We start from the raw sequence: 15210 nt of genomic DNA, 5'->3' as shown, positions 1-15210 counted from the left end.
GTTTTCTTTAATAAATACATTGTATAACATGCTGGTCCTTCTTTAAATGTTCATGGAATTTGTAAATGAAACCAGATAGTTAATCACTGTCACTGTATTAGTCAGCATCTGTATATCTCTAAATTGATTCTCGTTGAAGCAGGTGAGCAAATTCACATAATATGTGGTGGTCTCTGCCAGCTTCTTGAAAGCTGTTGAACATGTCTTTGAAACATGTGAATTCCGTCTGTGAAAGGATTTAGATAAATATATGCCCTCCATTGAGTCTGCACATTGTCTGCTTATGTTGCCAGTGACTCTGGATGTGTTAAAAATATAACAGGAACCAGGATTACAAGCACAAAATCATTAACAATACAAATTACAAAGCATTGCTTTATCAGGAACAGCAAAACACACCCACAAAGGTAAAAAAAAAGTCTGCTTATCAACATGACGGCATACATTTTATAAACAAAAAATGAAGGATTGAAGAGCGGAAGGGAAAGAGAGAGGAAGTGAATACCATGACTGATTTACAGTCATTAAGAGAGAGAGAGAGGATCTTCAGTTGTGGCATTTTATTTTTGGCCATTTATAATGGTGCATCTATCTGGCTGCACTGCTGTCATTCTATTTATAGTGTGGGTGTGGAAGTAGACTTTTAGGATGGAAATGTTCTGAATTGGGCAGTTTTATCATTATTGGGTCATGCATTTTGTTTCATTGCCTACAGTACAGTCTACTGGAAAAATGTTCAAACAATACATTTAAAATGCACTTTAACTTAAGTCTAACAAGTGTGCTATATTATACAAGGAATATAATTTAATAAAGTCAGGAGGGTGTATCAAAGAATGCATGTATGTTTCTTGTTTTGTGTGCAGTGGGCCAATGATTTGAAAACAGCCCAAAGGTAATCTTTATCCACCACTGGCCAGATGCATTTTCTTTGGATGTAGTGTGGGTTTCAATGCTGTTTCAATGAATGTGAGTTTCAAGGGCAGAGAACTTTTAACGCCAAGTCTATTTTCATTGTGAGACAGTAATGCTTTTTTTACCAGATGTCTTAGTGTTTGTGCATTGTTGTGCTGTAAAAATAAAATCCAAATAATCATTGTAGAAGTAAAGCAGTATGCACACATTAGTGTTTATGGTAAATGGGGTGAAATAGCCAAATAATGGGATTTTGGAATGGCTGCGTGCAGGGAGACTCGGGTGCCATATTTTGGTTGCCTGTTGTTCAGTTTGCTTTTGAAAGTTGGTATCCCACAACGCCATTTGAGTGGGCGGAGTTATGTAATTGTGTATGCAAATGAGATGTTAATCAGTGCACAGATTTGTACCTATTTTTCTTGGCCTTGTCCAGATTTTTGATGTTTCCAGGTTGAGAGGTATGGCTAGAATGAGTGTAGGCTGTCCACCCTCTCCTAAATGGCGAAAGCTGATTTGATGACAAGAACAGTTCCAGCATATCTTTCAAAGTCACAAGGAGTATACTAGTATGGAGTTTATCACGGCTATTTCTTTACTATTGAAAATGTAGGATGATGTTTCTTGTGATTGGACTTTTGTGGTATGCAGTTGTGTTGTGTTTTTCAGCACTACTTCTTCATGTATTTGGATTGCTGATGAGAATGGGTTAGTGTTATTTGCACATTGAAAAGATGTTACTTTGGAAGGTGTGCACTAATGGGCTGTTGATGTGCTGGTCAAGTCTGCTTTGTTTGTATTCGGCAATATGTGGTTTGGCATAGTGTAGTTCGGTCGTCTCAGTTTTCAGCAATGTGTACATTCGGTAATGTGGTCTCGGTAATGTGTAATTCGTTGTAATGTTAATTCGGCCATTAGATATTAACCCATACATATATATATATATATATATATATTATATATATATATATATATATATATATATATATATATATATATATATAATATATATATATATATATATATGTATATATAAAAAACAGGGATGTAATCTTAACTTTCACTGTGTGTGTGTATTTTATGTAACTGTGTTATGTAGATATATGTGGAAAGTCTATATCAGACTAAACATTTACTTATAAAAAAAAAAACAATAGATCGCTGAGGGAGTTACGTGAACATGTATACAAGATCAAGAAGCAAGATCTATCAGTAGCCACGACTAAGCAGGTACACGAAACCAACCCTGCACATAGTTTTAGATTCCTTGTATTACAACGTTTGAATATAAGTGCTAGATCAGGCAATATGAATAACAAAACAGAACAAGAGGAGCAGAAGTGGATAATAAGACTTCAAGCTGATAGGAAACATGGTCTAAATGAAAGTGTCTGCCTTAAACCATTGTTAGCAGACAGACCATTAGCTAGATGATCTGTTTGTATATGGAATCCAAATTGTTTTGTAGCAATTTAAAATGCATTGCCATTTGTTCTATGTTGTCATTAGATGGCTATTTTTAAATTATTTTTATGTGTTTTCATGAGCTTTCCTCATTTTCATTCATTATGTCTTGAAGTATTTTTCATAGGTTTCATCCCAGAATCTAGAGTTTTATTGGCAGTTTTGGGCTATTTCTATTCCTTTCATGTTTCTGTTTTAAAGCTCATGTTTGCATGGTTTTGCTCATCATGCAGCGGCATTTAACTGTGGTTAAACTATTACCGGTGTCAGAAAGTCTGCTCTTCAGATTTTTCCTTAGAACTAGCCAGTCTTCTAATGTTAGTGCTCAAAACTGTTTCTGTGCTCTTGAACTAGCCAGTCTTCTAGTTTTAGCACTCAAAACTGTTTCTGTACCCTTAAACTAGCCAGTCTTCTAGTTTTAGCACACATAACTGTTTCTGGTGCTTCACACTTGTCCAACTCTCCCTGCAAGCACTAAATCATCTACAAATTACTGCAGCACTCAACTTTCCTCACTAATCAAGAGGAAATCAGCTCCCTGTAGTTAAATTAATAAGAACTAACCAGGCATGTCCAAGGGTCAGCTCCTGGTGTTTCCTCCTGTCCACCTGATGAATCTGGGCATCTTGGGGCAATGTAGCAATTGCTTCATGTACACTGACAACCCTCTCCTCCTCCCATCCAACAGTACAACATGTGAGTGAGAGATGCATTTATATAACCAAACGGGAAGCCAAGCTCTCTCAATCCAAGACTGGACTAGACAGTTAAGAGGAGAGGGTTAACACCAAACTGGACTCAACACATAGTCAATCAAAACCTGCACCTCCCAAACCCACACATAGTAATAGAAAACACACACCTACATTCATGGAGGTTCTCAATAAAAATCTGCCTAAACAACAAAGACCTCTAAAGCTGAAACGCAAGCAACCAACACTCCTCAACACTACCCGAATGACACCAAATCAGTGTGCCACTTGACCTCAGCCCATAAGGCAAAACAACATACCTAGCATACTAGTCATTGGTGACTCTATAGTCAAACACACTGATGTCACTTCACCAGGATGAACAAGGAGAAAGTCACTGTCGGCTGCCTGCTTGGTGCCAGGATCCACCATATAATGCACGCACTCAGGTCACTCCACAACAAGTACAAGTATGACTTCGTCATTGTCCATGTTGGAGTGAATGACCTGAGATGTACCTCCCTGGACTACATGAAAAGAAACACGGAGGAGCTCTCTGACCATGTGGCCCAGACAGGTATGACACTAGCCCTGAGTAGCATCCTGCCATCACCCAGAATGATGTCAAAGTACAAGGACAAAATGATTGACTTCAACAATTGGCTAAGATTCTGGTGTCATTCCAAGGAGATCCAGTATCTGTCTGCCTGGGATGACATGAATGATCGTGTCCATATTCATAAAAGATATCCACACCTCCAGGCTAGTTGCTCAACATAATGCCTCAGAAATTATCCAAGTACAATTAACACTGAGCAAGACTGCAATTCAGGTTGTAGCATGTTACAGATCCCCAGCCATGCCCCAGGACGCCCACTCCATGCTTCTCGATATACTTGATAATATTAAGATACAGCCCAAAACCTTAATTTTGGGAGGTTTCAACTACCCCTCCATTAGCTGGGAAAACTACTCATGTACTAACTAATTTTCCTAACATGTTCTGGAATTCTTCAATTCCAATGACCTGTACCAGCGTGTCCATACCCCTACCAGGGGTAGCAACATCCGGGACCTGGTCATTACCAATATGGGTAATAGATGCTCCACACCAGAGGTCAAATCCTCACTGGTCAGGTCCGACAACAAGCTAATCACCCTAGACATCCATACCCCATCTCCCATCCTCATTAAGGAAACCACCATAAAACACTTCTCCAAAGCCAACATCATGCTTCTTAAGTCAGAAGTGGCAAAGTTCATTACACCCACACAGATAGAAAATAGTGGCATGACTGCCGAATCATATACAAATGCACTGCATAAGCACATACATGAGTGCATAGACTGTGCTATCCCCAGTAGATCTAAGAGGGTCTATATTAGATGAACGAAAGTTCATCTTAGTGAACACTCACATGAGCGAAAATTGCAGAACTCGAAACCGCAATTGTGAAATTGCAGTACAGTGAAGAAAAGAATATTTGGCCTTTCCTCACTGTAGTGTGATCTCGGAATTGGAATATATATTTAGCGGGGGTGGGGGGAGTGCAGCCCCCCCCCCCCAATTGCAGTTTCGAGTTCCTGGATTTTCGCTCATGTGAGCGTTCGCTAAGATAAACTTTCATTCATCTAATATAGACCCATCCAAGATGCTATCCTCCAGAAAAAGGAAGCTAGTCTGGTGGTCCCTTGCCATAAATTAGCTCTACAACAGCCGCACAGGTGAAGACTGCACTCTCCAAAGCCAAGAACACAACATCTCTGGGACTGGACAACATCCCAGGCTGCATTCTGCATTAACTACAGAATGAACTGGCACCCCACCTAAGTACCATGTTCAGCCATAGCCTCACTTCAGGTTTTGTGCCTAAGGAGTAGCACACAGTGACAGTTATCCCACTCCACAAAGAGGATGCCACCACAGACCCTGGTAACTACCGCCCCATTAGCCTGATGGTTGTGGTCTGCAAGGCCATGGAATGCATCATCCTAGAGCTTATAAACAAAGACATAGGTAACCTCCAAACTCTGGACCCTACTCAGTTTGGGTTTGTAATGGGTAGATCATGCCTCCTAAACCTGATTGACTTCTGTGAAGCAGTAACTAGAGCCGTAGATGAGGGTAAGGTAGTGCACACTGCCTATCTTGACCTCGCGAAGGCTTTTGACATCATCCCCCACTCCGGTATTATAGATAAACTCACTGGACTAGGCATAAATCCCAATGTCACATGATGGATGGCCAACTGGCTCACTGACAGAACCCACACAGTGAAAGTAGCTGACTCCAAACCCGACTTCAGACCGGTGACAAGTGGAGTACCACAGGGTTCATCCAGGGTCTTCTCCTGTTCAGTATCTATTTCTCTGAAGTCCAGACAAATACAGCTGGTCTCTGGCTAATGAAATTTACAGATGACTGCAAACTAGGAGCCATAATCGATTCAGCTAAGGATGTGGACATTCTACAAAGAAGCCTCATTGAGACTGATGCTTGGTGTCAAAGTCAAAGCCTAAAGCTCAATGCCAAGAAGTGTATTGTCATCCCCTTCGGGAAAAATACCGTACCCATGAACTACCACATAGGCGGTAGTCTACTAAACACAGACAGTGTGATAAGAGACCTTGGGACACAGGCGGATAGTAGTCTCTCCTTTGATAATCATGTCGCCACAGTGGTCAGGAAATCCTTCTATGTGGTACACCTCATCACAAAGGGGTTCTCCTCCAGAAAAAGAGACATCACCGTTCCTCTCTACTCATCCCTTATTCGACCCATCATAGAGTACAATGCCCCATTTGGCATGTACCTCACAAGATATCTGCAACAGCTGGAAAGGCCACAGAAATACCTCACTAAGAAGATTACCGGCCTCAAACAGATGCCATATGCCAATGTCTCAGAAAACTCCAGCTGTACTCCATCCCGTATCGCCTACTCTGAGGCGGCCTCTGCCTAACGTACAAAGCCATGTCTAACCCAGACCTGACGGACATGCTACACTTAAAGAAATCCCAACCTCTCCAAGCTACATGCTCCAGGGACTTAAACCTTGTCATCACAATAAACAGAACATGCTGGAGAGATAGATTCCTGTCCTAGAGACTTCCTCTGCTCTGGAATAGGCTGCCCATTCATGTCAAGCAAAGTTCCTCATTAGCCCTCTTTAAGAGAAATCTTGACATTTGGATGGGTAATAGGAAATTCTCCCTGGGAATCACTGCTGTGGCTCTGCTCGACAGGTGCACAGAAAAATAATTTTCTTGGGTGGCAAAAGCCAGGGAACTCATTTGGCTAGGCTTGTATAGGCGCTAGGGACAATAGCCTAGTACTTGCCTATGAACCTATTTCATGCTTTACCACCAGAGGGCACTAGTGATCTCATAAAACCATAGCATTGCTTCAGCATAACCACTAGGGTGCAATTTTATGGCTTTGAACACATAGAGTAATGAACTATTTTGGAACGCACTATGCTCAGAAGCACTTAGCAATGGACTGTTATCTGTCCTAGGATGCTATTAGATGGTGAGTCAGAAAAACTTCTTTGTGGGTGTTTCATGAGCCTCATTCTTTTTACTTGATATGTTTTTGTAGCATCAAGCAAGATTTGTTATATGCTTTAAGCCATAGTTAGGATGGTTTACATACATTTCTTATGTTTACACGAGTCACATTTGAAAACTCCACTTAGAAAAATGAGGAGTTCTTAATTATTTCTGCGATAGGCTTTGAATGGATTTTAGATACACTTGTGTTTGTTTAGCTTAGCAATTTTAGTGTTTCACCACCAGATGGCACTATTAAAAAATATAACACCAGCACTTTTGAATTTTGTATCATTCATAAAACCCTTATACCTACATTCATAGGTTCATAAGTTCATACTAGGCTATCTGCCCTAGGGCATTTATAAGCCTAGCCAGAGTGTGTTTGGCTTTCACCACCCAATTTAAATTAATTTTGCTATGCCCTTTTTCAAGGTTAGTTTACTGTGCCTCTGTCTAGCAGGGACACAAAAGTGATCCCCGGGGTAAACCTACGATCTCCCATCCACTCGTCAAGATTCCTCTTGAAGAGAGTCAGTGAGGGACTCTGCCTAACGTGGACTGGGATTCTATTCCAGAGTGAAGGGAGCCTCTGGGTTATGAATCTGTCCCTCCAGCATGTCCTATTTATTTCTGTGCTGAGGTTCAAGTCCCTCGAGCGCATAGCTTGAAGGGATTTGGATTTTCTGAGGCGAAGCATGTCCATTAATTCCGGGTTGGACATGGCTTTATATGTCAGGCATAGATCGCCTCTAAGTAGGTGGTATGCCACTGAGTAGAGCTGGAGGTTATTTAACCGAGCAGCATATGGCATCTGTTTGAGCCCCTTGATCCTCTTGGTGAGGTGCTGTTGGGGTCTTTCTAGTTGCTGCAGGTGTTGGGTAAGGTACATCCTGAATGGGGCATTGTATTCAATTATGGGCCTGATGAGGGATGAGTAAAGGGGCACAGTGACCTCCCTTGATCTAGATGTGAATCCCTTCATGATAAGGTGGGCTATACAGAAGGTTTTTCTAACCACTTTGGCCACGTGGATGACAAAGGAGAGATTGCTATCAACTTGGGTCCCCAGGTCCCTAATTACTTCTTCCGTACTTAATGGATTTCCACCTATGTGGTAATTTGTGGGCACTTTGTTTTTGCCAAAGAGGATGACTATACACTTTTTGGCGTTTAGCTTGAGACCATGGCTTTGGCACCAGTTATCTGTCTCAATGAGACCCTTTTGGAGGATGCTTGTGTCAGCTGGAGAATCGATTATGGTGCCCAGTTTGCAGTCATCTGCGAACTTGGTCAGCCATAGTCCTCCCGTGTTGGCCTGTACCTCCGAAAAATATATACTGAACAAGAGAGGTCCCAGGACTGAGCCTTGTGGGACGCCGCTTGTAACTGGTTTGGAGTCTGACACGGCTCCAGCAATTCTGACCATGTGGGTTCTGTCCTTGAGCCAGTTTGCAACTCATCTTATGACATAAGGGTTTATATTTAAGCTGGAGAGCTTATCTATGATGCCCGAGTGGGGTATTGCATCGAAGGCTTTTGCGAGGTCCAGGTAGGCTGTGTGGACCACCTTCCCCTCATCAATGGCCTTGGTGACTGTTTCAAAGAAATCGACCAGGTTCAAAAGGCAGGATCTGCCCTTAACAAAGCTGAATTGGGTAGGATCCAGTGTCTGTAGGTCCCCAATATCTTTATTTATGAGTTCCATGATGATCCTCTCCATAGCTTTGCAGACCAGGCTAGTCAGGCTTATGGGGCAGTAGTTTCCAGGGTCCGTTGAGGCACCACCTTTGTGGAAAAGGACCACAGTTGCTGTACGCCATTCTTTGGGTACATATCCTGTAGTAAGGCTGAGATTGAACAGTAGCTTTATGTTGGGGTTCAGCTCTTCTTGGAGTTCATGTAGGACGCAGCCCGGGACACCGTCTGGTACCATTGATATTGTGTTTTTTGCTTTGGAGAGGGCGCCTCTTACCTGAGCATCTGAGATGTCAGGGGGGCAGCACTCAGCTGGGATAGATATTTGCCCTTTTGGGGGGGAGGGGGGAGTTTGCACTGAACCTGTCAGCCAGGATGTTAGCAATGTCTGTGGGTTCAGTGTATTTTTTGTCATTTTGGACTAACTGAGCATACCTGGGAGTTACCACCCAGGTTCCTAGCATAACTAAAGAAAGCCTTGTGATTATCTTTAGTGTCCTGTGCAATTTTTCTCTTGAAGCTGGCCTTAGATAATTTTATGAGGGACCGTAGTTTTTTGCTAATACTGATCAGAGATGCCTTCCCTTTTAGGGATTTTGCTCTATCATGTAGTAGCTTCCTCCTTCTATTGTATAGTTTATTTATGGCTGGGGTCCACCAGACAGGATGCCTGCCTTTGGGGGATTGGGTCTTGGTTTTATCTGGGATTGCATGATCCATGCATTCCTGGAAGTGTCCATAGGATGCTGTTATAAAGGATTCTGCAGTTTGGACCATAGTTTCCACTGGCCCTGAGGGTTTGATGGATTCCACCTCGGTTTTGAGGACTGAGAAGTTTGCTTTAGAGAAGTTTTTCACTGTGGTTTTCTGGGCTGGGGGTGGGGTCGGGATGTGGACATCCAGTGAGATTAATTTATGGTCCGATCTTACCAGTGAGGGGTATACCTCTGGTATGGAGCATAGAGTCCCCATGTTGGTGATGATCAGGTCCAGTATGTTTTCCCCTCTTGTGGGAGTGGTGACTAGTTGTTCCATAGCATTTGAGTTTATAAATTCTAGGAACCTTTGGGCTAGGGTATTGGGGCTTGAGTAATGCTCCCAGTCTATGTTTGGGTAGTTGAAGTCTCCCAATATAATGGTGTTTGGAGAGACCTTCATATTTTCCATTGTTCTCAGGAAAGCCGAGTGGGGTTCCTGAGTTTGTGAGGGTGGTCTGTAGCAGGCTATAAACTGAAAGGCAGTTTTACCCACTGTTAGTTGCACATGGATGGTCTTCGATGCTTCGTGCAGTGCCATCAACCTGGAGGTGTGGGTATCTTTGATGAATATGGATACTCCCCCCTCCTTTTGTGGTTCGGTCCAAGTTTTGGGGCCAAAAAGCATGGTATGAGGTATAACCTGGTAGTGCTGGGGTGCTCTCAGGAGCCTTGAACCAGGTTTCTGTCACTGCACAGACATCGATGCTTTCCATGCTGAGGAGAGCTTTGAGTGCATGCATCTTGAGGTTTAGACTTCTGGCGTTGAGTAGCATTACCCTTAGTTTCTTTTTCCTTGTGTTATCTATGGAGGTGGGTTTGTCTTTTGAGCCTTGCCTAAAAAAGGCACTATGGGTGTGGCAAGAGCCTTTGCCAATATCCGAAAGCCCAGGGGTGACAGGTGCAAGCCGTCCCTAGCGATGCAACGTGGCTTGTCGAGCATGTCATCTCAGGCTGACAGGCACTGGATCCCCTTTGAATGACACCAAAACTTTAGCCAGTTGTTGAAATTGATCATCTTATCTTTATATTGTGGCATCATTCTTGGTGAGGGTAAGATGCTACTCAAGGTCAGGGTCATACCGGCCTGGGCTACATGCTCAGAGAGCTCCTCTATGTCTCTTTTCATGTAGTCCAGGAAGGTACATCTCAGGTCATTCACACCAGCATGGACAATGACTGAGTCATATTTTTACTTGCCTTGGAGTGACCTGAGTACTTGTGTTATGTGGCGAATCCTAGCGCCCGACAGGCAGCTCACCGTGACCTTCTCCTTGTTCAGCCTGGTGAGTGGGACGTCAGTGTGTTTGACAATAGAATCACCTATTACAAGTGTATCAGGTGTGTTGTTTAGCCTTAAGGTCTGTGACTGTTTGGCACACTGGCTTTGTGAACTATGTGATGCACGTGTCCTGTTTTGGGTTAGTGGTTGCGTGGATGTCTGCTTTGGAGGTCTCTGCTGCTTAGGCAGATTTTTATTTAGAGCCTCCGAGTATGTTTTTGTGTGTTTATGTGTTTGGTTTGCTGTTGTGGTAGGTCTATGTGGGACTGGAATTGTGGTGTGTGTGGTTACCTTCTCCTCCTGACTGGTTACGCCAGTACTGAGTTGAGAGAGCTCAGCCTCCAGTTTGGCTATATGGTTGCATCTCTCACATATGTTAGAACTTGTTAAGAGGAGGAGAGGGTTGTCTGTGTACATGAGACAGTTGTAACATTGCCTCAAGATTCCCAGATTCACCAGCTGGACTGGAGAGGAAACCGACAAATGACCTTTGGACATGCTAGAATAGTACAGGGAACTCCTTTATAATTGAATCAATAGGGCCAATGGGGAACAGAGTACTCAAAGGGAGTATGTGAGGATGTAGTGCTTTTAATTTTTTAGTGCTAACTTATAGAATTGCTTGTATGAGCAAGTGCCAGGCTTTAGATTAAGAATAGGGTGTTTATTTTGAGAGCTAGAGCAGTTTTAAGGGAAAAGGTGAAGAGTAGACTTTGTGGAGCTGAGAATGGTTTCAACCCGATTAAGCAGCTCTGCGCTATGTGCAAAATCGTGCAAAGCCGCGCTAAGGCGGGTTCTATACAGGGGGACTTGAAAGAGCTAGAAATTGGCCCAAAACGGCCAATAGACTACAAGATTCTTGTGCTGGGTTCACTCCTCCAGGGACAGATAGGCTGCTCTAAGCTCCCCACTCCCACTGGAGAACAAAAAAGCCTCTTTTTATCCAAGAAAGGAAATGGGCAACACAGGAACTATCCAAAAGTCCAGAATACAGCAAAGCCTGTATTAGGGAATATTCTAGGTCAGGAAAGGTGGGAAACAAGGATAATTTTTTTGTTTTTTTTTTTTGCTTTTTAGTACACAAACAGCAGAAAATGCAGTAAATATATAACATAGGCTAGCGCACTTGAGTGTGTAGCCTCAACAGGTAAATTCAACAAACAGGACAAACTTTTAAAGTGCAGGTAAAAAGTAACTGTAAAACAGCTGTAAACAGGCAAAAGAGCAGATATTCTCGCTTTTCAGTGAGAACGGAGAGTCACACAGGTAATAGCAAAAAAATATATACTTAATCAGGTAAGCAGTTGCTCTTTTTGTCTCTCTGCTGCTAGCACCACTCTGCAGGACCACAAGGAGCTTTGCTGAGTAGGAACAAGCGCAAAAACCACGACAAAGCGGGTTTTCTACAGGGGGACTTGAAAGAGCTAGAAAGTGGCCCAAAATGGCCAATAGACAACAAGATTCTTGTGCTGGGTTCACTCCTCCAGGGACAGATAGGCTGCTCTAAGCTCCCCACTCCCACTGGTGAACAAAGAAGCCTCCTTTTATCCAAGAAAGGAAGGAAATGAGCAACACAGGAACTATCCAAAAGTCCAGAATACAGCAAAGCCTGTATTAGGGACTATTCTAGGTCAGGAAAGGTGGGAAACAAGGATAATTGTTTTGTTTTTTTTTTGCTTTTTAGTACACAAACAGCAGAAAATGCAGTAAATATATAACACAGGCTAGCACACTTGAGTGTGTAGCCTCAACAGGTAAATTCAACAAACAGGACAATCTTTTAAAGTGCAGGCAAAAAATAACTGTAAAACAGCTTTAAACAGGCAAAAGAGCAGATATTCTCGCTTTTCAGCAAGAACGGACAGTCGCACAGGTAATAGCAGAAAAAAATATACTTAATCAGGTAAGCAGTTGCTATTTTTGTCTCTCTGCTGCTAACACCACTCTGCAGGACCACGAGGAGCTTTGCTGAGTAGGAACAAGCGCAAAAACCACGCCAAAGCGGGTTTTATACAGGGGGACTTGAAAGAGCTAGAAATTGGCCCAAAACGGCGAATAGACTACAAGATTCTTGCGCTGGGTTCACTCCTCCAGGGACAGATAGGCTGCTCTAAACTCCCCACTCCCACTGGTGAACAAAGAAGTCTCCCTTTGTCCAAGAAAGAAAATGGGCAACACAGGAACTATCCAAAAGTCCAGAATACAGCTAAGCCTGTATTAGGGACTATTCTAAGTCAGGAAAGGTGGGAAACAAGGATCATTTTTTTGTTTTTTTTTTTTTGCTTTTTAGTACACAAACAGCAGAAAATGCAGTGAATATATAACACAGGCTAGCACACTTGAGTGTGTAGCCTCAACAGGTAAATTCAACAAACAGGACAAACTTTTAAATTGCAGGTAAAAAATAACTGTAAAACAGCTTTAAACAGGCAAAAGAGCAGATATTCTTGCTTTTCAGCGAGAACGGATAGTCGCACAGGTAATAGCAGGAAGAAATATACCTAATCAGGTAAGCAGTTGCTCTTTTTGTCACTCTGCTGCTAGCACCACTCTGCAGGACCACGAGGAGCTTTGCTGAGTAGGAACAAGTGAAAAAAAACGTGCCAAAGCGGGTTTTATACAGGGGGACTTGAAAGAGCTAGAAATTGGCCCAAAACAGCCAATAGACTACAAGATTCTTGTGCTGGGTTCACTCCTCCAGGGACAGATAGGCTGCTCTAAGCTCCCCACTCCCACTGTTGAACAAAGAAGCCTCCCTTTATCCAAGAAAGGAAATGGGCAACACAGGAACTATCCAAAAGTCCAGAATACAGCAAAGCCTGTATTAGGGACTATTCTAGGTCAGGAAAGGCGGGAAACAAGGATAATTTTTTTGTTTTTTTTGCTTTTTAGTACACAAACAGCAGAAAATGCAGTAAATATATAACACAGGCTAGCACACTTGAGTGTGTAGCCTCAACAGGTAAATTCAACAAACAGGACAAACTTTTAAAGCGCAGGTAAAAGATAACTGTAAAACAGCTTTAAACAGGCAAAAGAGCAGATATTCTTGCTTTTCAGTGAGAACGGACAGTCGCACAGGTAATAGCTATTCATTTGTTTTGAAACTGACCATGAGTCAGAGTACTTTGATATGGATGCCATTTGCCTTAAGTTGTTATCAGATGGTGAGTTCAAAAGTATTCTTATGTTTTTATAAACATCATTACACATTTACCATGTTTTCTGAAAGATGTGTTATATGTTTACTATCACTAGAGGACACTTGATTTTTAAAATATCAGTGGTTCGACCTTGCATAACCATTAAGGTGTAACTTCAAGGCTCATTACATTTTGAGCAACTAATTTGTTTTAAGATTTATTATGCGTTATAATTCCTTAAGATGTTGTTTCTTCTTTACCTTTCCCAGGATGATATCAGATGGTAAATCTGATAACTTGTTCTTGCGCTTTTTTTGTCATGCATTTTAGTGCTTTGTGAAGACAGTTATAAGTTTTACACTGTCATCTAATGGTGTGCTTGTAAACATTTGTTTGTTTGAACATAATTTGAGTAATTTTAACAGGAAAAATGAGCTATTCTATTATTATTGTAGTGGTATTTGTTTGTGTTTTTGCTGACTTACAGCAAGTATTTAAGTTTATGCTTAGATAAACTTTTGAAATACATAAGTTCAGTATGTAAGCACTTGAGTTGCTAAGTCATGTAACAAAATGATATCAAGTGACTGGTTTTACGTAGTTGATTGGCTCAATGTCTATTAAAAATGATGTAGAAGGATTGTTTTAATTGATTTGTATCTGAACAAGCGTGGAAGTGGCTCAATGTCTATTAAAAATGATGTAGAAGGATTGTTTTAATTGATTTGTATCTGAACAAGCGTGGAAGCAACGCAAAAGTGCTCGTACTCTATTAAACCGTTTGCTTTTATCCTGCTGTGTTTACCGTCTCCTTGGTTTTGCTTTTATTTACGATTTATTTACAGGTAGCTGGTTTTATCCTTTTACATGGCTTGTTTTTATTTTACATTTATATATATATATATATATATATAAATATATATATATATATATATATATATATATATATATATATAAATATATATATATATATATATATATATATATATATGTATAATATATATATATATTTATATATATATATATATATATATATATATATATATATATATATATATATATATATATGCACACACACATAGATATAATCTATATCTTATCAGATATATATGTGCCACATACTAATAGTTAAGGTAATCATGTGTGAGGGAGCTAGAAAGAGACAGATACGTGTACACAGCTGATTGTATACACAGACATATTTCCACATAGCAGTTCTTTGAGCAGATGAGGCAACAGACTTGGGCTCAAGTGTAGGAGAATGCCCAGTGTGACTGTCTGTTCTTACAAGGTGACTCCAGACCAGAACTACCTGTACTCCAGTCTGGGATTTTGTGTGCTGCAGCCAATTGGCTGCTGGACCTGTTTCTACAGTTCAGCCCCTCCTGATATTTTGTCCACGGCATTCCCCGTCTGTTTGCTTAACGTAATATGTGACCGATACCTGTCAACTGTACAGATTGTAATAGAATGTCTAGAGTTTTACGTCATATTTTTGGTACATTTCACATAGCATTGTAATTTTCTGGCACATTAGGGGCAGAACATTATAGACTGACATTAGGGAATGATGAGAGACATTTGAGTTACTGACTCCATACACATCAGGAGATTCATGCTAATGCAAGACCTGTTATTCTATCAACTTTCCACATTTGTCTGGCTGGTAGTCAATCCTTCTCCTTATATTTGGGCCTTTGTCCCACTATTTT

This window comes from Protopterus annectens, chromosome 4.part0 (assembly GCF_019279795.1).
Source record: "Protopterus annectens isolate FY-2018-M chromosome 4.part0, PAN1.0, whole genome shotgun sequence".
Taxonomy (NCBI): Eukaryota; Metazoa; Chordata; order Ceratodontiformes; family Protopteridae; genus Protopterus; species Protopterus annectens.
Note: the sequence above shows the minus strand (reverse complement) of the source record.